The sequence below is a fragment of the Pseudorasbora parva genome, chromosome 14 (assembly GCF_024679245.1).
Source record: "Pseudorasbora parva isolate DD20220531a chromosome 14, ASM2467924v1, whole genome shotgun sequence".
Classification (NCBI taxonomy): Eukaryota; Metazoa; Chordata; class Actinopteri; order Cypriniformes; family Gobionidae; genus Pseudorasbora; species Pseudorasbora parva.
In genome coordinates this window covers 43,268,324-43,289,026 of record NC_090185.1, presented here as the reverse complement: position 1 = coordinate 43,289,026, position 20,703 = coordinate 43,268,324, and the positions used below count along the sequence as shown (strand labels likewise).

General features: G+C 46.6%; 1 protein-coding gene across 2 annotated transcripts in view; it reads left to right on the top strand.

Annotated features, from left to right (window-relative positions):
• The window catches only part of LOC137040641 (NACHT, LRR and PYD domains-containing protein 12-like), a 274,172-nt gene that overhangs the window by 63,441 nt on the left and 190,028 nt on the right, over nucleotides 1–20,703 (top strand). The window contains exon 14 of one of the 2 annotated variants that reach the window (XM_067416433.1): nucleotides 377–783. The exons of the other annotated variant lie outside the window; for it this stretch is intronic. The gene's annotated coding sequence lies outside the window, so the exon portion shown is untranslated. Of the gene's footprint in view, nucleotides 1–376; nucleotides 784–20,703 lie in introns of those variants that run through there. 2 annotated transcript variants of the gene reach the window in all.

Sequence of the window (20,703 nt, the reverse complement as noted above, 5' to 3'; positions counted from 1 at the left end):
CAGTTACTAATCTGATTACAGTAATTCCTTACGAAACAAAAATATATTGCAGTATATTGGAAAATATCATGCAATTCATTAGGCAATATATTCACATATATGGGATTTAATATTTATATTTTCCAATATATTGAAAGTGGCATTTATTTGGATATTTTGCAATATATTAAAGGAATATATAATATACTGTATAATACCATCAATATATTATTCCATGTATTAACAATATATTAAAATATATTTCAAGTAATATATTGGTAAATATATTTTCCTTTCGTAATTACAGTTTGTACTCAGAGTAACTGAAATATTGATCCTAATGTGCAGCTTGTTTCTCTGAACACTGATTATTTCCTCTTCTACTTCCTCCTCACAGCCTAGAGAAAGACTTCTGTCTTACCTGGAGCCAGAGATGGTTTACATCTAAAGCTGAACCTGTGAAATCAACAGCACAAGCAAAGCCAGCATCAGATTAAAGATCCTCAGGAGCTTCTCAATATAATACTGTAATAAATGAATATGTGTGATGGTAATGTTGCTGAGATGCTGCTGTACAGCACTTCATGAACACACTGCAAACCTACAGCTGGTATCAACTCAAACTGTTTGCTTAAATGCAGTTTTTCAGAAAGCATTGCTTTAACAAATGTACAGTTTATCATACAAGCTCGTGTGTATTATCATTTAAAATGATTACGCAGGAGGAAGAGATTCAGACGTTCAGATTTAAAGGGATACTTCACCGCTTTTTCATATTAAACTGTGTTATTCCCTTAACTAAGACTTCACGAGTTTGTGTGCCCATATAATCTTGGTGAACGTGGTAAAACAGATTTGGCTTGCTGTCTGCTATAGAGGGGCTCGGAGAGGATGTTCTACCCGAGCTCCGATTGCCCCCCTATAACAGGCAAATTGAATGGATAAAATAATGAAAATTGAGTCATTTATATAGCGCTTTCATATGTACTACTGTACACCCCAAGCGCTTTTTACTTGTATCAGGGATCTCTCCTCAACCACCACCAGTGTGGTGTACGCAGTTATAAAAGGAGGAGCAGGGGAGGAGGAGGGATGCTGCAGGAACTAGAAAGGGGAAGAGGTAAGCTGCTGGTTTTATACCTTGGTATTAATTGAAAGATTAGATGGGCGTACTTCCTCCAGAAATTACGTTTATTAACTTCACTTCACGAGTTTGTGTGCCCATATAATCTTGGTGAACGTGGTAAAACAGATTTGGCTTGCTGTCTGCTATAGAGGGGCTCGGAGAGGATGTTCTACCCGAGCTCCGATTGCCCCCCCAAAAAAACATAATGCAGAAATAGACAGCAAGCGAGAATCATGGCAATTTGAACCACTCATGATTACGGGAGGAGTCTGCATAATTATTCCAAAACCCCCCAAGATTGTTAAATGGACTGAATTGGAGATGGCACTGCGACATCATTGAGGTAGGTAACTGCCGTGGCAGTTTATGAAACAGGTGAGATGTTGTAGCAGCAGTCTGGCATTGAGCGGGCACTGCCGCAGTATTCTCAAACTGGCGGGGCACTGCAGTAGCATCGAGCAAACAATGCAACAGCAATCTCAAATTGGCGGGGCACTGCAGCGGCAGTCTAGAAAATGACGGGGCACTGCAGCGGCAGTCTCAAAATGTTGGGGCACTGCAGCGGCAGTCTCAAAATGGCGGGGCACTGCAGCGGCAGTCTCAAAATGGCGGGGTACTGCAGCGGCAGTCTCAAAATGGCGGGGTACTGCAGCAGCATCGAGCAAACACTGTAACAGTAGTCTCAAACTGGTGGGGCACTGCAGCGGCAGTCTCAAAATGGCGGGGCACTGCAGCGGCAGTCTTAATATGGTGGGGCACTGCAGCGGCAGTCTCAAAAAAAAAGCAGGGCACTACTGCAGGAGTGGTCATGCATTGGCAGGGCACTGCAAAGGTAGTCTTAAATTGGTGAGGCCTTGCAGCAGCGGACTCAAGTTTTGTGGTGGTACTGCCCATACGGAAATGTAATATATGTCTATATATGAAATATCAATATATGCGATATATGTGATATATAAAGTAAAAACATATATGAATCATATTAGAAATTGGAACCCTTCCAGGTAACACTTTACTTGAAGGGGTGTGCATAAGACTGACATGACACCTTCATAATCATGACATGACACTTGTCATGAATATGAAGGAGTTTTTATGCATGTTTATGACAACTGTCATTAAGTGTCATTCGCTTAATTATGTCATTTTTAATGCAATGATGACATTTCGGAGTTGTCTTTGTTATGACAACTTGACATAAACCAATACATCATAACCTGTCAGTGTCTTTGTCATGACAACTTGACATTACCAAGACAACATAACCCGTCATAAACAGACATGAAATGACAGCAGATTATCAAATTTAAGAAACTACTTAGCTTTTTGGGTTTACATTACATTAGTTGCTAGGCAACGTGGGGGAGAGGATGCTGGCGTTGTCTGTTCGCCGCTTCTCCACCCACAAATCATGTTAACTTTACTATTTAATTTAGATTTTATTATATTTTCTTATGTTTGTGACTAGTCTAACAGTCAGAGCTACAATTGGGACTGTTGCTGATTTCTGGCAGCCACTGAGAGGACGTTGTTTGCCGTTTTTTCACCGCTTCTCTTCCGTTTTTGTTTGAATTTGTGGTTGGTTTTGGTTTGAAGGACATTTGATGTTGCTCGCTGCGGCTGCTCTCTCTTCTGGGTGTCGGCTGCTCACTGGTGGTCTCCCTCGGGCTTGAACTGCATGGTGGCTGAAGTTTGCACCAGGCTACCGTCATCAGCGTCCGGCATCAACGTCCGGCATGATGTTGAGATATAATTTTTACTTGTTATTCAGGTATTGTTATTTTTTCCCTTTGTTGCACTTAGAGATTCTTCGGAATGAAAAGTGCGTTATAAATAAAATCTATTACTATTATTATTATTATTATTATTATTATTATTATTATTATTATTATTATTATTATTATTATTATACTGTCATGTGGTTGGTTTTGACGTTGGCTGTCATTAGGCTATTATAATGTCATGATTTTTTTTATAAATTTAATTTGTCATTAACATGTCATTAAGTGTCAATACTCTGTCAAAATATTTTATAACATTGTCATGAATATATTTCTTGACCTAAACTACAGTGGTAAAAGTTGAATTTGTCATTAACATGTCATTAAGTGTCAATACTATGTCAAAATATTTTATAACATTGTCATGAATATATTTCTTGACCTAAACTACAGTGGTACAAGTTGAATTTGTCATTAACATGTCATTAAGTGTCAATATTGTGTCAAATTATTTCATAACATTGTCATGAATATATTTCTTGACCTAAACTACAGTGGTACCAGGTGAATTTGTCATTAACATGTCATTAAGTGTCAATACTCTGTCAAATTATTTTATAACAGTGTCATGAATATTTAGCTTGACCTGAATTATGGCATCATAGAGGAAATCGTACAGAGTCATTAAAAACTATTAATATAACTCAAAATGATAGAGTGGCATAGACATATACACCTATATGATGATGTCTATGGTGGCACCACTGGTAATGTGTACGCTGTAACAGTTGTTGGCAGAGCCTCAGTCAGGTTAGTTTGTTGAGGTGTTTAATGTCAATTTAGTTTGCAGTAAGTAAAAACTATTCACAACAACGTTATTTTGGGTTTAATATACTTTATTTAAACTTTCGCTCACTCTCTAACGAATAGTTTGAGTTTATTCTTACCATTCCGTTTGTTATGGTGGAGTCCCGTGTGCCGGTGCACCGTCAAAAGGGGTTCGGGCGGAAACGTTGGCCCTATATATAATGTTCCGGCCTAGGCTCTAGCCACAACCATTCCTTGTTCAGCCCGGGGTGGGGCTCTAAAGACTATTTCTCTTATTTTTATACATCGAAAGATAATTTATAAAGTGAAGTCATTTGACAAAGTGTTATTTTTCTGTCTTTGTTTATGTGTGTATATGATGTTGATGTATATATGTTTATTTTGTGTAATGGCCATTATTTGTGTACGTGTTTTCCCCTTTTTGCGTTAATTGGTGCTGGTTACCTGTGTATAAATTCATGCCCTGTGTTTTTAAGAGTCAGTTCTGTGAGAGGGCAGGTCTTAAAAATTAAATGATTGATTTTATTTCTCAAACTCCTTTTTATATTTTTAAGACATTTGAAATTGTCTATTATCTAACCTTCTGTTGAAGCTGGTGGAGGAAACTTAAAAAATAAAATAAAACATTGTGAACTGAAAAATATTAATGATGCTGTATTAACACCTAATTGCATTTTAATGACAAATTAAACTTGTGCCACTGAAAAAAATTAATGACATTATAATGGCCTCAGTCAACATCAAAACCAACCACATAACAGTTTAAGGTTAACCCTATAAGCTAAGTAAGTTTCTTAAATTTGATAATCTGTTATGTCATGTTTATGACAGGTTATGTTGTCTTGGTAATGTCAAGTTGTCATGACAAAGACACTGACAGGTTATGATGTATTGGTTTATGTCAAGTTGTCATAACAAAGACAACTCCGAAATGTCATCATTGCATTAAAAATGACATAATTAAGCGAATGACACTTAATGACAGTTGTCATAAAGATGCATAAAACCTCCTTCATATTCATGACACGTGTCATGTCATGATTATGAAGGTGTCATGTCAGTCTTATGCACACCCCTTCAAGTAAAGTGTTACCCAATTCGATATATTGACATATAAATGTATCCCATATATTATATATGTTAATGTATGTATAATACATATATTGACACATAGGTCTCATATATGAAATATCCTAATATGCTCATATAGAGTAAAAACATAAATGCACATATATGCACAGCATCAGAAATTCCATATATTGACATATATCTTTAGTCCACATATTATATATGTTTAAATTATATATGTGACAAATCATTATCACTGTCAAATGTCGTAGAGTCTTAAAATCTATACTATGTATAAAACAAATGACATTTAAAATATAAAATATTTATAATGTTACTTATTGTCAGGTGAAGCAAGAGATGAAGGACTCAAGGGTGCAGAGGTCAATGGGCTTTTTATTAGACTTCAAAAATAAACAATCGAAACAATCAAACCCCTTCATGCTTGTAACTGGCTCACCTTAGTTTTTTATACAATAAGAAAGCCTAAAAAAACGGGAATTCACTTTTGCCAATAGTTTGTGTTCAAACTAACTGTAAGATTCTCAATGAGGGAGTGAAAATAAATTGTATCTCTTTAACCACTGAATGAGATAACATAGTAACAATTAGCACATGGACAGAAATCCAAGACAGCATTGTGAATATCAAAGCTCAACACTATAAGTAAACAAATACACAGTAAATCAATTCCAAACCCAAAATACTAGTGATACACAAACAAAAAACAGTACCAAACAATTCAAAATGCCATAGAGGGAAAAGGATATACAGTCTGCAATGCAAGTCTCTTATATGAGTGTTGTAGAAGTCCCAGTCCAAGCAGGCAATGAAGAGATACAATCCTAAATCCTAGATTAGGCACTGGCACAATCCAACACAGTAGGTATCAGTGCACTCAAGCCCCATAACAGAGTCCTCTGCGAGCTTCTCTGCAAACTTCCAAACACTATGAATTAACATTTTTATGGGTAAATACAAATGTGCATTTGAACACGATTGTAAAGCATTAGAATGTACAATTCACTTAACTCTCAAACACAATGTGATTCCAGGCATTTTCACCCATGCTCCACTGCCATGCCTCTCCTCTATGCTACTCGTAACCTTAAAACCACGTCCTCCCTCTGTTGCCCTCTAGAGGACAGGATGAAAAATGTCACCCATGTACCAGAGTAACCGTTACATGCTACACAGAACAAAACATGAAAGTACACGCCATGAGCACAAGCCGCATGTTAAACAAACAACCCTAAACACATGGAAAAAAGAGTGTATACTGCCCAAGCAAAACTAGATGCTCACACGAGACCAAGCGAATGCTCAAACTGTACACTCACAACGAGGAGGAAAACACACATGGAGCTTTTAATTTCCGAAGCCTGAACCAAAACCAAATTATGAAATGCCAGGATTCAAACACCACTATATAAATCCATATAAAATCCTATACCAGCATACTGAATGTTTGCATATATTATGTTTAAATAAAGTTACATATATAAATTCGACATATATTGTTTACATATATGGCATTAACATACAGTACCATATAAAAAATCATCATATAAATAATTTTAATATATGTATATATAATAATTATTCTATGGGTATTTCATACATGGTATAAACCTATATCTTCATATATCATGAGAATGTATATATGCGCTAATAATGTATTGCCTTATATGAAACATATATGACATCACTACTCGGATATAGGGACATATATGTACATATATTACATTTCCGTATGGGTGCAGCGGCAGTCTCGAAATGACAGGGTACTGCAGCAGCAGTATCGAGCAAAGTACTGCAGCGGCGGTCTCAAATTGGCGGGGACCAGCAGCAGCAGTCTCAAAATTGGCAGGGTACTGCAGCAGCAGTCTTGAATATGCCGGGTACTGCAGGGATGGTTTCAATTTGGCAGGGCACTGCAGAGGTAGTATCAGAGTCCTGCGGTAGCCTTGTCGACTATAGCAGTATTTACTAAACAAGGTTTGCGGGCGCGAGTTGGATTGAGTTTCAAAGGGCAGCTATTTTACAGGGAAGCGAGCTTTAGATGGGCTTGTTTGATGAGGCATAGGTCAGATCGAATGTAAGACTGAAAAGCATCTGAGGACCATCGGCCCAGTAGTTTGATTTAATGATCTGGCAGACCTTTTTGAGCTGCGGTAGTAGCTGCTCCAATACGAAAGGAGTGCGATGAATACAAATGAGCTTGGATACCAGAGTTGGTGAGGATGTATTTGAGTTTTTTGTGGAACCAATGCCTGGTGATCGGCAAGTTATTCTCGTCAATGAAAAGTGGGTCGAGCTGAGAGGAGATCTGGGCCTCCCTGTGCGCAAGAAAGAAGGAGAGGGATTGATATGGCTGGATGGGTGTCGGGAGATTGAAGATATGGATAAAATGGCCGTTTTTAAATTGATCAGTTTTGCTGCGTTTGATCAGGAAACGGATGGTGTCCTTGTCTAAAACTTGGAGGTCGGAGAAGGTTGGATGGATGGTTGGGTTAAATTTTGAATTGGTTGTGAACTCAGAAACTCTAAGGAATCCAAAAAAGGCCAGGGTAAACATGGCATCCAGCGTTCTAGCTGTATCAGGAGGCATGTGACCAGAACGGAGGAAGGTGAGGCATTTGGCTAAAAGATCACTGGTTAGAGGTTGTCTGGAATCCAGATGAGTGGGATTAGTTTTTTGAATTCCTTTGATTAGAAGTGAGATCTGGGGGTTTGTGATGGCAGGAAATGGATGGCCGTAGATTAGCTTGAAGAAAAACTGAATGCCACTAAGGTAGACTTTAATTTTGTACTGGGTTGAATGGACTTGATCTGGTGGAGATATGAGATAAAAGAAGAAATTGATAGGAGGGAAAAATTGGGGAAAAACTGGTTGTAGAAGGAATGGAATTGTTTGAAAGCTTTCCACGCAGTCCAGTAAGATTGCAGTGTTCTGGGTGAGATGGCATGAAATATTAAATCCAGAGAAGAGGTGTGGAGGTCTCTGAGTGGGTGAGTTACTGGAATGTCAAGTCTGAATAAGGAGGAACTGGGGTTGGGTTTGGGTCCGCCTCCGGGGCTAATGCTCTGAATTTCTGAAAAAGAAGGCGAGAGAGTGCGTCAGCTATTTGGTTTTGGTGTCCTGGAATGTGAACAGCTTTGAAAGTGAATTGGTTACAGGCAGATAACCAGGTAAGGCGTCTCAAGAGGGGCATAATTTTGGGGGACTTTGAAAGACCTTTGTTGATGCAATGTACGGTGGCTAGGTTATCGCAGTGCATTACTATGTTTTTCGAAGACCACTCGTGACCCCACAAATGTGCTGCTATGATGATGGGATAAAGCTCAAGAAGAGCTGAGGATGAAGTTTGTTGATTTGACATGGAGAGCTCGGGGGGCCAGGTTGATGCGAACCAGTGGGTCTTGTAAAAACCTCCGAAGCCTACTGAGGGAGCGGCATCTGTAAACAGCGGAAGATCGCATGGTTGAGATAGAAAGTCATCGTAAAAGAAGGTCAGACCGTTCCATTGTTTAAGAAACATGATCCATAGCTTCAGGTCGGTAAGGCAAGATGGGGTTAGGGAAATGGTGTTGTCTAGTTCCTGAATGGACGATGCAAGAGACAGCAGGTGGGAGATGAAAGGGCGGCCTTGAGGCACTATACGCATGGCATAGTGCAGCAAACGAGATCTGCTATCCCTGCTAGGCCACCTAAACTGAGGCGCCTCGAGCAGGTTGGAAGAGATAGCGATTATCCTGTCGATTTTATCTTTTGGAAGGGAAGCTTGGAATTTGACGGAGTCAAGGTTAATGCCGAGGAACTCTAGAGATGTGGTAGGGCCCTGTGTCTTCTCTGGAGAGAGTGGAACTCCCAATGTGGAAAAAACATTCTGAATGGTAGAAAGGTGAGCTGCTGGAGGGAAAAACTGGGGGAGACAGTGAGAAAGTCATCCAGGACATGCACTAGGTAAGGGACCGCGTGGTTGTTTTGCAGGATCCAGCAAAGTGCTTCTGACAGCATGTCAAAAATGTTGGGACTACTCTTGCAGCCAAAAGTTAAGCGTACTGCGAAAAAGAATTTTCCTCTCCAACGAATGCCAAAAAGATGCCAAAAGTCTGGATGAATGGGCATGACTTTAAATGCGGATGTGATATCAACTTTGGCTAACCAGGCTCCGTAACCAGCATTTTTGATTAGGTGAATGGCTTGGTCTATGTTGTGGTAGCACAAGGAAAATTCTTCTAGTGGGATGAGGCTGTTTATGCTTGGCTGAGTATTGTTGTGGGGAGCCGAGAGATCTATGATCATGCGTTTTTTCCCTGAGAACTTCCTTGTAGCTACACCGATGGGATTTATCCGAAAAAGTTTGAAAGGAGGGGAATCAAAGGGGCCGATCATGAACCCTGACTCTAGCTCTTTGGCTATTAAGGTGTCAACTGCTTCAGGTTCAGCGTTTGCCGATTGAAGGTTTTTGCAAATGAGACTACTGGTAGGGAGGCTTTCCAGACCCGGATTAAAGCCTTCCTCTAAACCTTTGAGTAGATATTGAGTGAAGTTTTTGTCTGGATGGTTAGCTAGTTCATGAGCTAGAGAGGAGACAATGATGGGAGAAGACAGATACTTTCGAAATTCTTTATTAGAATTTGCTGAGGAGCGATAGACAGGGCATACAGAACGAGCATGAGCTCCACCACAGAAATTACACACATGTAAATACTTGCAGCGTTGTCTGGTACAACCAAACTGATTGAAATTATTACATACTTGTCTGCCTGAAGTGAACCTAAAATTGCGGCTCTTCGAATCGCCCCTGGACTGTGGTACGTAAGACGTGGAATTAACGATTTGAGAGGTGCCAGGATTAGTGCCCGTATTGCTTGGAGGGGTGGGATTAAAGAGGGGGCACGAGGAAGGCTCATGTGTGGCGGAGCTACACAGGACACAGGACACATTACGGCAGCCCAGAAAAACTTTATTGTACAGCTCCAAGTCGAGAGCTCCCCAGTAAGGACACTGATTCCACTGGGTGACTCGAGCTGAACATTTGGCTGAAAAAAGCCTGTAGTATGTAAAGAAATGGGTACCGCCAAAGGTGTGTGACAGTTCTGCGATGATTGCTAAAAAAATCATTCAACTCCTTACGTCTGGCGGGGAAGACAGAACAAATTATTTCTGTATATCTACCAAACACGATGCAACACTCAGCCATGGTAAGGATGCGATTTGATTTGGAATTTGGGGTTTTCAGATTGAAAGTCAAAGGACCAAAGTCGAGGGTGTGATTGGGTTCACTTATAGAGACAGATGGAAGGAGAGAAGAGAGGTCAAAGTCTGCACCTGCTAAAATCTGGGACCGTAGATGGGTGGAGACGGGGGGTGGATTCATAGCAAGGGCGTTGGAAGGAACTGGAAGAGTGGATGCAGTTGAGAGAGTATATGTTGGGAGTCGAGGAACTGTTGAGGAAGCAGTAGCTGGAAGGAATAAAGTTGGATTATACATCGCTTGGGGGTGCGACCCCATGCTTTGATCGGCTCCAAAGACGGCAGAATAAGGAAGGGGGGGGGGGGCATGACCGTTTGCGGAGGCAGCCTCACGCTAGGGTCTGTGCTTACTACAGAGGAGAAATTAGAGAGAGGGGGGAAGGAAGGGGGGGGCATGACCATTTGCGGAGGCAGCCTCACGCTAGGGTCTGCGCAGATTGCAGAGGAGAAATCAGAGAGAGGGGGGAAGGAAGGGGGGGCATGACCGTTTGCGGAGGCAGCCTCACGCTAGGGTCTGCGCAGATTGCAGAGGAGAAATCAGAGAGAGGGGGGAAGGGAGGGGGGGCATGACCGTTTGCGGAGGCAGCCTCACGCTAGGGCCTGCGCTGATAGAGGAGGGGAGTGGAATGGAAGAGGGGGGGTAGGGGGGAAGTTGTGGAGTTGGTACAGGTAGCCTCAAATTTGTATTTATTCCATGGCTAGATGGATTTAACTGAGGATGGAATACAGGAGGAGCAGAAGTATTGGAGGCATGGACAGCTGAAGCTCTGTGCAACTCACCTGTAGCAGGAGGGAAGGTAACGTTCACTGTTGGAGCTGCCGTGAAACTATCGCTAGAGACCGCGGAACTAATGTTCGCGGCCGCGACAGACACCCGACCACTTTCAGCGGCGGACAAGGAAGCTGTGGCAGCTGCGGCTGCTGGCTGAATCTGTCGCGGGTTGGGGGCGAACCGTATGGATCGTACGGTTGCTTGCGCTGAGGTTTGCATGGAGCTGGCAGGACGCTGGGTGTTCTGGTGGGAGCGCATGAGCAGATCGTGAAGTTGCGCTTTTGAACTCTTCCGGGAGAAATGGATACCCGCGTTGGATAACGCTTGCCTGAGCGCGTTGACGGTCCATTTCTTAACCGGAGGGACTGAAGGGCTTGCTGCGGAAGATGATGGTAGAGATGATGATGATGACGATGAAGATGCTGGAGGACGAGGTGAATCATGACGAGGATCAGCCGAGCCCCGTGATGATCTAGATGGAGGGGGAGAAAGAGGTCTCCTTGAGCGAGGTTTTTTGGTGCTGACTTGTGGAGTGGAGAGATCAGCGACCTGGACGATCAACAGGTGAAATGTGCCATGAAGGAGGATCCAAGGTGTTTGGAGAAAAACGTGCAGGTGTCTCTGGCACGTTAGAAAGTTCGTCGTCGGAGGGAAACAATTCGATTTCCTGGAAGTCAGTCATCGTGCGGGTTTGGGCGAGCCCAAATGCTGCAGGAACTAGAAAGGGGAAGAGGTAAGCTGCTGGTTTTATACCTTGGTATTAATTGAAAGATTAGATGGGCGTACTTCCTCCCGAAATTACGTTTATTAACTTCACGAGTTGACACACACCTCTCTCGTCTGAGTGTGTGCTCTTAATCTCTCTGACGCGCAGTGACGATCTGATAGCATTTAGCTTAGCCCACTAAGCCCAGTTCATTCACTATGGTACCAAACAGAGATCAAGTTAGAAGCCACCAAACACCTCCACGTTTGCCCTATTTAAATACAGTTACACCAATAGCTGAACGATTAAATATGATGACATAAAATAAAAGTGGATTAAAAAGGAGAACTATAATGCGCAGTAAAAAATCCTCCCTCACTCTCACCCCTATTGCCAGTCTGGCCTCGCTCCATAGAGGAGTAATTATCCCCGAACAGAAACTGTTCAGACCAATGAGAGTTTTTTTACACCAGCAAAGATCGTGTATTCCAGCGCGCGTGCAGACAGGGTTGCCAAGTTTTTACAACAAAACCCGCCAACTACTAGCCCTAAACAACAGCTTCTCGGGGGGTTCTTCGGGGGAAAAATGGTGTTTGGGGGTAAAATGTGTGTTATTTTGGCACGGTTGCTGCTAAAATACGCACTCATGGGTCTATATATCACATAATAGTCGCTTCAACCCGCAGACATAGAAAACAACCCGCAGAAAAAAACTGGACTTGGCAACACAGTGCAGCTGAGCTCTTCAAATCATTTCAAAGCTGCATTACGGACCATACTCTTATATGTTGTCCCTTATGATTTACGCTATGGATTTGCGTTATGTTGATTAAACAAATGACCCACTGGCTGAGATTAAGCAATATTATTTTAAATATCAGATACAGACTTATTCGTTAGGCTATATTAAACAAAAAACTGCGAAAGGGAAATGTGCGGTAGACGGCCGTATGATTTCTGATTGTATGAAATGAGAAGAATATGTGCGTTGTCCTGGCATTACGATTGAGTGCTGATGTACGCAAGAGGTTCAAATATTAGTACATTCATTCTAAGTGAGTGCAAGCAGTTCTTAAAAAGTATTAACGTGAATACAGTCGTTTTTTTCTCTAGTGATTCGTATTTGTTATCATTGTACGCTCCTGAGTGTGACCTAAAACATGGCGGTGACTGCCCATAATGCAACGCGCAATCACGTAGTTCCCTTTCAGTCGGTCACGTTCGACGTACGTCAGAACTGAACAGACGAATTGGGATCTGCCCTCAGAGACCTATCCACTTCGAGTGTAAAAAAACGAGCCAATCGGAGATTGGCATGTGATCCACACATTCCACGCTCCACCCCGCAGCGCGGGTATAAATAGGAAGTGGAATGGTAGATCAAATGCTTTCAACTTCGGAGCCGAACAGTTCATTGCTGTTTCCACAAAGAGTGTTTAAGACTGAGTCTTGGAGAAAGGAAGGAACTGCCAGTGCGGGTGTTATAGCGCTTCTCAACGAGAGACCGACCATCGTTGCAATCGTTTGCATTCACTAAAGAGCTTCCATTGTTGGTTCGCTGGGCGTTTTCCCCTTTGAGTGTCACACGCAGGCTTGCACTGTGGACTGCGTGCTGACCGCGGTCATCTCCCTGAGTGCTTCAGCACATATAAAAGAGCAGTTTTTCCATTCTAAAAGAGCAACACGGTTTGACCCTGCATCTTTTTCAAGATGTCATTCAAACCGTGCATTCCTGGAATGCAACTGTTTCCTGTCCTCATTGACGGCCACGATCGCATGTGAAATTGCGATCGCGGGTGATTCATGTTCTCGCAGAAGAACATGGTCACGTCGGCGCGTTGTTCGTCTCCCCCTTCTCATAAAGGGCTTGAGTGTTCAGCGCGCCGTGTGCCGTCGAGCGGCCGGCTGACAGCGGTGGTTGTCACAGCAACTGACGCGCGTCAGTCGGTGCTCTAGATGCGCGGCCGAGACTATGAAACCTCAGATGGGGTCGAGTCCCTTCGCCTATCCCCCGATCTAGTTCATATTCTGGTGTTACTGGAAAAAGGACTACTTTGGCTGATAAGCGCTGGTGGCCTGAGGATTACAGTGGGAATTCCCGGCCGGGTAAACCCCTTCGGGCCCCCACTCCTCTATCGCATCAAAAGCATGCTGAGACTCTGTTCGTGGGTGGTACGGATTCTCTCATGAGAATATGACCACGTCAGGGCATTGTTCGCCTTGCCTTCTTCATTGAGGCTTGAGCGTTCAGTGCGCTGTGTGCCGTTCTGACGGCCACGTTCTCTGTCTCACATGCCTGCTTGTAGTGAGAGATGGAATCGCTGGTCCTGGAAGAGAAAAGAGCTTAGCGTTTCATTTTTTGCTCTGGCAGAGGACAGATGTCAAATGCTGCATCGGAGAGAGGGAAATATGGAGGGTCAAAAGGGCCAAAAATGAGACAAAAAAAAAAAAGTTTCATTGTTTTCCCTCTCTCACTGCCCTCTGCCCTGCACGCATGAGGGTAGTCCCAGCCCAGGGGTTGTGCAGGAACTGCGTGCGGTGTTGGACCTTGCCCTAGGGGCGATGAAAATCACTGCACGCTCCCTGGGTCAGGCGATGTCCACACTAGTGGTCCAGGAACAGGGGGCTAACCCGGCAGATATGCGTAAGGAAGGCCTGTCTGTCGGGCTGGCCTCCTCGGCGACGCCATCGAGAACTTTGCCCAGCAGTTCTTGGTGGCCCAGAAGCAGACAGAGGCGTTGCATCAGGTGCCGACGACGAGCTGCTCGGTCGTCGGTCGCGGCGCCTCTGCCGGCTTGTCGCCGAGGGCATCCCCTCCTGCGTCCGCCTCCACCCTGCTAGAGCCGAGCAGCAGCCTCCACTGGAGGAGCAGGGTGCCGGGCGCGAGGGAGGTGCCCAACCCGTCCAGGGCCCCGCTAACCGGCAGGCAAGCGCAAGGGGACGCGGCCCTGAGACGGTCAGGCTGGGGAGAACAGGAGCTGCTCGGGGGGAGGTGATATTCGTATCCCTCCCCCACCCCCCCAGAGGAGGACCGGGGGGCCCTGACTGGTTAACGTTCTGCCACTGGCTTTCCGGAGTCCAGCGGTACCCACATATTCACAGCAGTTTCCTCTCTCTCTGGGCCTCAGAGGGCCAGGTTGGAAGTGTGCGACGCCCCCGGGCCTTGCTACTTCCTTCCTCCCCTCTCTCGCCAGGGGGCAGTAGTGTGGGCATCGAGACCGCCCCTGGGCCTTCTCACCCACACTCTGCCCCAACCTGGAGTACTCGGACAACACTCCGGGCCGCCTTCGGGCCTCCCGAGTAGGGTCTGAGTGCCCCACCCACCTGCCTTCGGGCAGCAGGCAGCAGAGTGGGCTTCGAGGACGCCTCCGGGCCTTCTCACCCACTCTCTGCCCCTCCTGGGAAGACTCAGACAACACTCCGGGCCGCCCACGGGCCTCCCGAGTCGGGTCTGAGCATCCCACCTCTCTGCCTTCGGGCAGCGAGCAGTCGAGCGGGCTCCGAGGACGCCTCCGGGCCTTCTCACCCGCTCCCTGCCCGCACCAGGAGTGCTCGCGCGACACTCCGGGCCGCCTCCGGGCCTCCCGAGTCGAGCCAGAGCTCTCCGTTGCGCTGCCCCACCCCGGGCATGTCTGTGGTGCCGTTGGTCCCGCTGGTACGGTCCCTGGGAGCGTGGCTACAGCTCCCTCGACCGTCCCGTTGGCTCATCCGTACCATCAGACTCGGCTACGCGATCCAGTTCGCGCGCCGCCCACCCAAGTACAAGGGCATCCTCTTCACCTCAGTGCGAAGCAGCGATGCTCAAGTCTTGCGGTCAGAGATCGAGGTCCTACTGGCGAAGGACGCGTTCGAGCCAGTTTCTCCAGCCGAGATGAAGTCAGGGTTCTACAGTCCCTACTTCATCGTGCCCAAGAAAGGGGGTGGGCTCCGGCCAATCCTGGACCTGCGCTTCCTGAATCGGGCCCTGCACAAGCTCCCGTTCCGGATGTTAATGCAGAAACGCATTTTTCAATGCATCCGTCCCCAGGATTGGTTCGCAGCGTTCGACCTGAAGGACGCGTACTTCCATGTCTCCATACTCCCTCGACACAGTCCGTTCCTACGCTTGCGTTCGAGGGGAGGGCATACCAGTACAAAGTCCTGCCCTTCGGGCTGTCCCTGTCGCCTTGCGTCTTTACGTAGGTCGCGGAGGCAGCCATTGTTTCTCTCCGAGAACGCGGCGTTCGCATTCTCAACTATCTCGACGACTGGCTCATTCTCGCCCAGTCTCGGGAGCAGTTGTGCGAACACGGGGACATGGTGCTCAGTCACCTCAGCCTGTTGGGCCTTCGGGTCAACCGAGAGAAGAGCAAGCTCTGTCCTATGCAGAGAATCTCTTACCTCGGTATGGAGCTGGATTCGGTCAACCAGACTGCGCGTCTCACGGAGGAGCGAGTCAGGTCGGTGTTGAACTGCTTGAATATGTTCAAAGGCAGAACAGCGGTCCCACTGAAACTTTTTTCAGAGGCTCCTGGGGCATATGGCATCCGTAGCCGCGGTCACGCCGCTCGGATTGCTTCATATGAGACCGCTCCAACACTGGCTTCATGGCCGAGTTCCGAGGTGGGCGTGGCAGAGCGGCCAGTACCGGGTCCCAGTGACTCCTTACTGCCGCCAAACCTTCAGCCCGTGGTCCAACGCTTCGTTTCTCCGGGCCAGGGTGCCCCTAGAACAAGTGTGCAGGCATGCTGTGCTGTTCACAGATGCCTCATCCACGGGTTGGGGGGCCACGTACAACGGGCATGCAGTTGCGGGTCTGTGGACGGAACCGCAATTGCATTGGCATATCAATTGCCTCGAGTTGCTAGCAGTTCACTTGGCACTGCGCCGCCTCAAGGGGCCGCTACGTGGCAAGCATGTACTGGTCCGTACGGACAGCACGGTGGCCGTTGCGTACATCAACCGTCAGGGTGGTCTACGCTCCCGTCGCCTGTTCCGACTCGCCCGCCACCTGCTCCTGTGGAGTCAGAAGCATCTGAGGTCGCTTCGGGCCATGCATGTCCCTGGTGCGCTGAACCAGACAGCCGACGAGCTCTCTCGGCAGCCAGCACCTCCGGGAGAATGGCGACTCCACCCCCAGGCGGTCCAGCTGATATGGGACCAGTTCGGAGCCGCACAGGTAGACCTGTTTGCCTCTCCGGACTCGACCCATTGCCAGTGGTACTATTCCCTGACCGGGGGTACCCTCGGCACAGATGCACTGGCGCACAGCTGGCCCCGGGACCTACGCAAGTATGCGTTTCCCCCAGTGAGCCTTCTTGCACAGACTCTGTGCAAAGTCAGGGAGGACGAGGAGCAGGTCTTGCTAGTTGCGCCATACTGGCCCAACCGGACCTGGTTACCAGAACTTACTCTCCTCGCGACAGCCCCTCCTTGGCCCATTCCCCTGAGGAAGGACCTTCTTTCTCAGGGACGGGGCACTCTATGGCACCCGTGTCCAGACCTCTGGAATCTTCATGTCTGGTCCCTGGACGGGACGCGGAGGTTCTAGATGGACTACCACAAGCAGTCGTAGATACCATCTCTTCAGCTAGAGCCCCCTCTACGAGGCGCCTCTATGTACTGAAGTGGAACCTGTTCGTTGAGTGGTGCTCTTCGCGCCGGGAAGACCCCCGAAGGTGTTCGATTGGTGTTGTGCTTTCCTTCCTGCAAGACGGGTTGGAGCGAAGGCTGTCTCCCTCCACCCTCAAAGAGTACGTCGCCGCAATAGCGGCGTATCACGACGCAGTCGAAGGTAAGTCCGTGGGAAGGCAAGACCTAATCGTCAGGTTCCTCAGAGGTGAGAGGAGACTAAATCCTCCTCGTCCATCCTCGATACCCTCTTGGGACTTGGCTCTAGTGCTCAGAGCACTCCAGAGCCCTCCCTTCGAGCCTTTGGAGTCCATTGAGATTAAAATCCTGTCAATGAAGACAGTGCTCTTGACTGCTTTGGCCTCAATCAAGAGGGTAGGGGACCTGCACGCACTTTCGGTCAGCGAATCGTGCCTAGAGTTCGGGACTGGTAACTCTCACGTTGTCCTGAGACCCAGGCCCGGATACGTGCCCAAGGTTCCTACCACTCCCTTCCGGGACCAGGTGGTGAACCTGCAAGCGCTGCCTTCGGAGGAGGCAGACCCAGCCCTGGCTTTGTTGTGTCCGGTCCTTGTGTCCTCTTCGCGCTTACATTGACCGGACCCAAAGCTTTCGGACCTCAGAGCAACTCTTCGTCTGTTACGGAGGCCAGCAGAAGGGAAAGGCTGTCTCCAAGCAGAGGTTAGCCCACTGGATAGTGGATGCTATAGTCTTGGCTTACCAGTCCCAAGACGTGCCTTGCCCGTTCGGGGTAAGAGCACACTCCACTAGGAGTGTTGCCTCTTCCTGGGCGCTGGCTCAAGGCGCCTCGCTGACAGACATTTGTAGAGCTGCGGGCTGGGCAACACCTAACACGTTTGCTAGATTTTATAGCTTACGTGTAGAGCCGGTATCTTCCCGCATCCTCGCCCCTGGTGGCCAGGAGCGCTAAGTGCCCGTTCTAAGTGTCGGCTTGCAACGCCACTCCCGCCCTCTGGGCCGGATACGTGCGTTTATTGTCTCCAGTTGTGTTCCCCGGGAAACCGGCTAACCCTGTCGAGCTCCTCCGTCACCCCATGCGGTGTCAGACGTTGCGGACCGTCTGACGCTAGGCCTGCACCCGTATGCTTGTGGAACGTGGTTGTAGGCTGGGTTCCATATGTAGCGGTTCCCTCACGGCAACCCCATATGTGTATTCGTCCACGGTATCAGCTACCCTTCGGGCTAGCCCCGTGTCTTTCCCTCGACAGAGCCCGCTCTGTCATCTCTGGGCGTGTTCTTTCCCCCCTACAATTAGGTTGGAACCACCCCAGAGACTGCCATATGTTGCACTACCCTGCCAGGTTAGTCCTTATGTGTATTCCGCCACCACTCCTTCCCTGAAGGACGTGGCCCCGCAGCGTACCTTCTCCCGAGAAGAACACGCTTCCCAGCGGTCTATGGTCACTCTAAGTGGGTCTTGCAGAACAGCAGTGACTGACCTCCCTGCTTTGAGCCCTGACTTCCGTACCATACTAGACGGTCCAGTGCGCTCAAGCAGGACGCTGGAAGGGCCAGCATCCTGGTGTTTTCCAAGGGATCCCAATTCGTCGGTTCAGTTCTGACGTACGTCGAACGTGACCGACTGAAAGGGAACGTCTCGGTTACGTATGTAACCCTCGTTCCCTGAAGGAGGGAACGGAGACGTACGTCCCGTCGCCAGGAGCTGTGCTTCAGCTAGGAGCCCAGTCACGGATTCGGCTCCTCAGTTGAAAAAAGCATTTGATCTACCATTCCACTTCCTATTTATACCCGCGCTGCGGGGCGGAGCGTGGGATGTGTGGATCACATGCCAATCTCCGATTGGCTCGTTTTTTTACACTCGAAGTGGATAGGTCTCTGAGGGCAGATCCCAATTCGTCGGTTCAGTTCTGACGTACGTCTCCGTTCCCTCCTTCAGGGAACGAGGGTTACATACGTAACCGAGACGTTTCCCAGACTCTATAGATTGGCCAGTCTTACAAAGATATAAACACTACGATCAGTTTTAAAGGTGGGGTAAGTGCTATCTGGTAACCGTTGTTGATATTTCAAATCACCAAATCAAACACACCCCTACCCCAAAAAAGGGTCTGGGCCTATATAGATAGCTTCGCCCCACGGTTTTGAAATAACACTTACCCCACCAGGGCTCTCCCATTTTGGGCGCATTTACGCCTGAAAATTACTGCGTGCGACTGTGAAAAAATATTGAGGCGCACCAGAAGGGCAAAAAAGTGTGCGACGGACGGACTACACTTCAAACAACAATTGTTTACAAAGTGAAACGGGTCTGAAGAGGCAGCCATGCGCACTTTAGTCAAATCAAAATGAGCTGGAAATACCACATTTGGATTATCATAAACAAGCTGATGCTTGGGGCAAAAATGCCATCAAAAAATAATGCATTAATAATACATTTAGAAAGCCCTTGAGCTCTTGAGTTTAATCTTTATCACACATGCTGTGAAAAAAATTACTACATGTATAAAATGAGCGAGTATATCATGAAGATTTTTATTCCAATCCGTGTTTTTGTCTAATCCTGAATCACTGATACACATAAAACAAGTGTTTGTATTCCCGCTGCGGATTAGCAGAGAAGCACAGTATCTGCGTGACTCGCCATAATAAGGCATCTTTACACAGCAAGGTCCAAAGTTTTTTTCAAAGAAACAGAAAGTCACTTTAGAGCATTCACAACATGTAGGCTAGGCTACAGGGGCGTCGCATCCGTGGGGGATACACCCACTCTTTTCTCGGTGACAGGTTTCAACACCCGCTCTTTTTCTGCAGTTTTTCCGCAGTTTTGCACAAACACCATAGCATACTGCAGTCGCTCCTCCATTTCTCTGGCCGCTCTGTGTCTGCGCTCGATGCTGTTTCGGTGCATAGGACAGACCTGTCCGCGGTCGTTCTCCATGGTTCTGACCAAAGAAGAGCGATCTGGAATCTCCATTATAGCACCAGGCCGCATACCCTATCTCTCTTAGCCCATAGACTGTAAAAGTGGTCAGGAATGTAATATTTCCCCAAAACGAAGTTTAGTTCTCAGCTAGTATAACATGAACCCGAATATTTGACAATTCTGTCTAATTGTGAACAACAATTTTTGTTCGCGTCTTTATTAAATAGGCCTATAGCCTACAGACAGTTAGGCTATTTAATTAAAACATAATGTTATAGGCTAATATTTAAACATAGCCTAACTATGACATTACAGTTTTCTTTAACCCTTTGTCCAACGAAATTAAGCGTCGCCGCATTTTGTTCCTTCATGACAGCGGGAACAAGTCCTTCTGTAATTTTTTGCCATATGTTACAGATAGCCTAGGTGATATACATAATTATAAACTATACATTTTCTACTTTTATGTCACAATAACAACAAAGATTCTGGGAATATTGTTTATGCACTTCAAAATTTACAAACGCTGTCTTAAAGGCACAATATGTAATGTTTCAGCATTTAAAATATAAAAGATCACTATATCTATGTTATATATTTTTTAAAGTTGTGTGTTTACATTATCCCGACAGTTCCAATTAACTTCTAAATCCAGAGAAATTAATATTTTAATTCAAAGACACGGACCGTGTCTTTATTTCCGTTATGTCGCCAGTCTTTCACGTCAT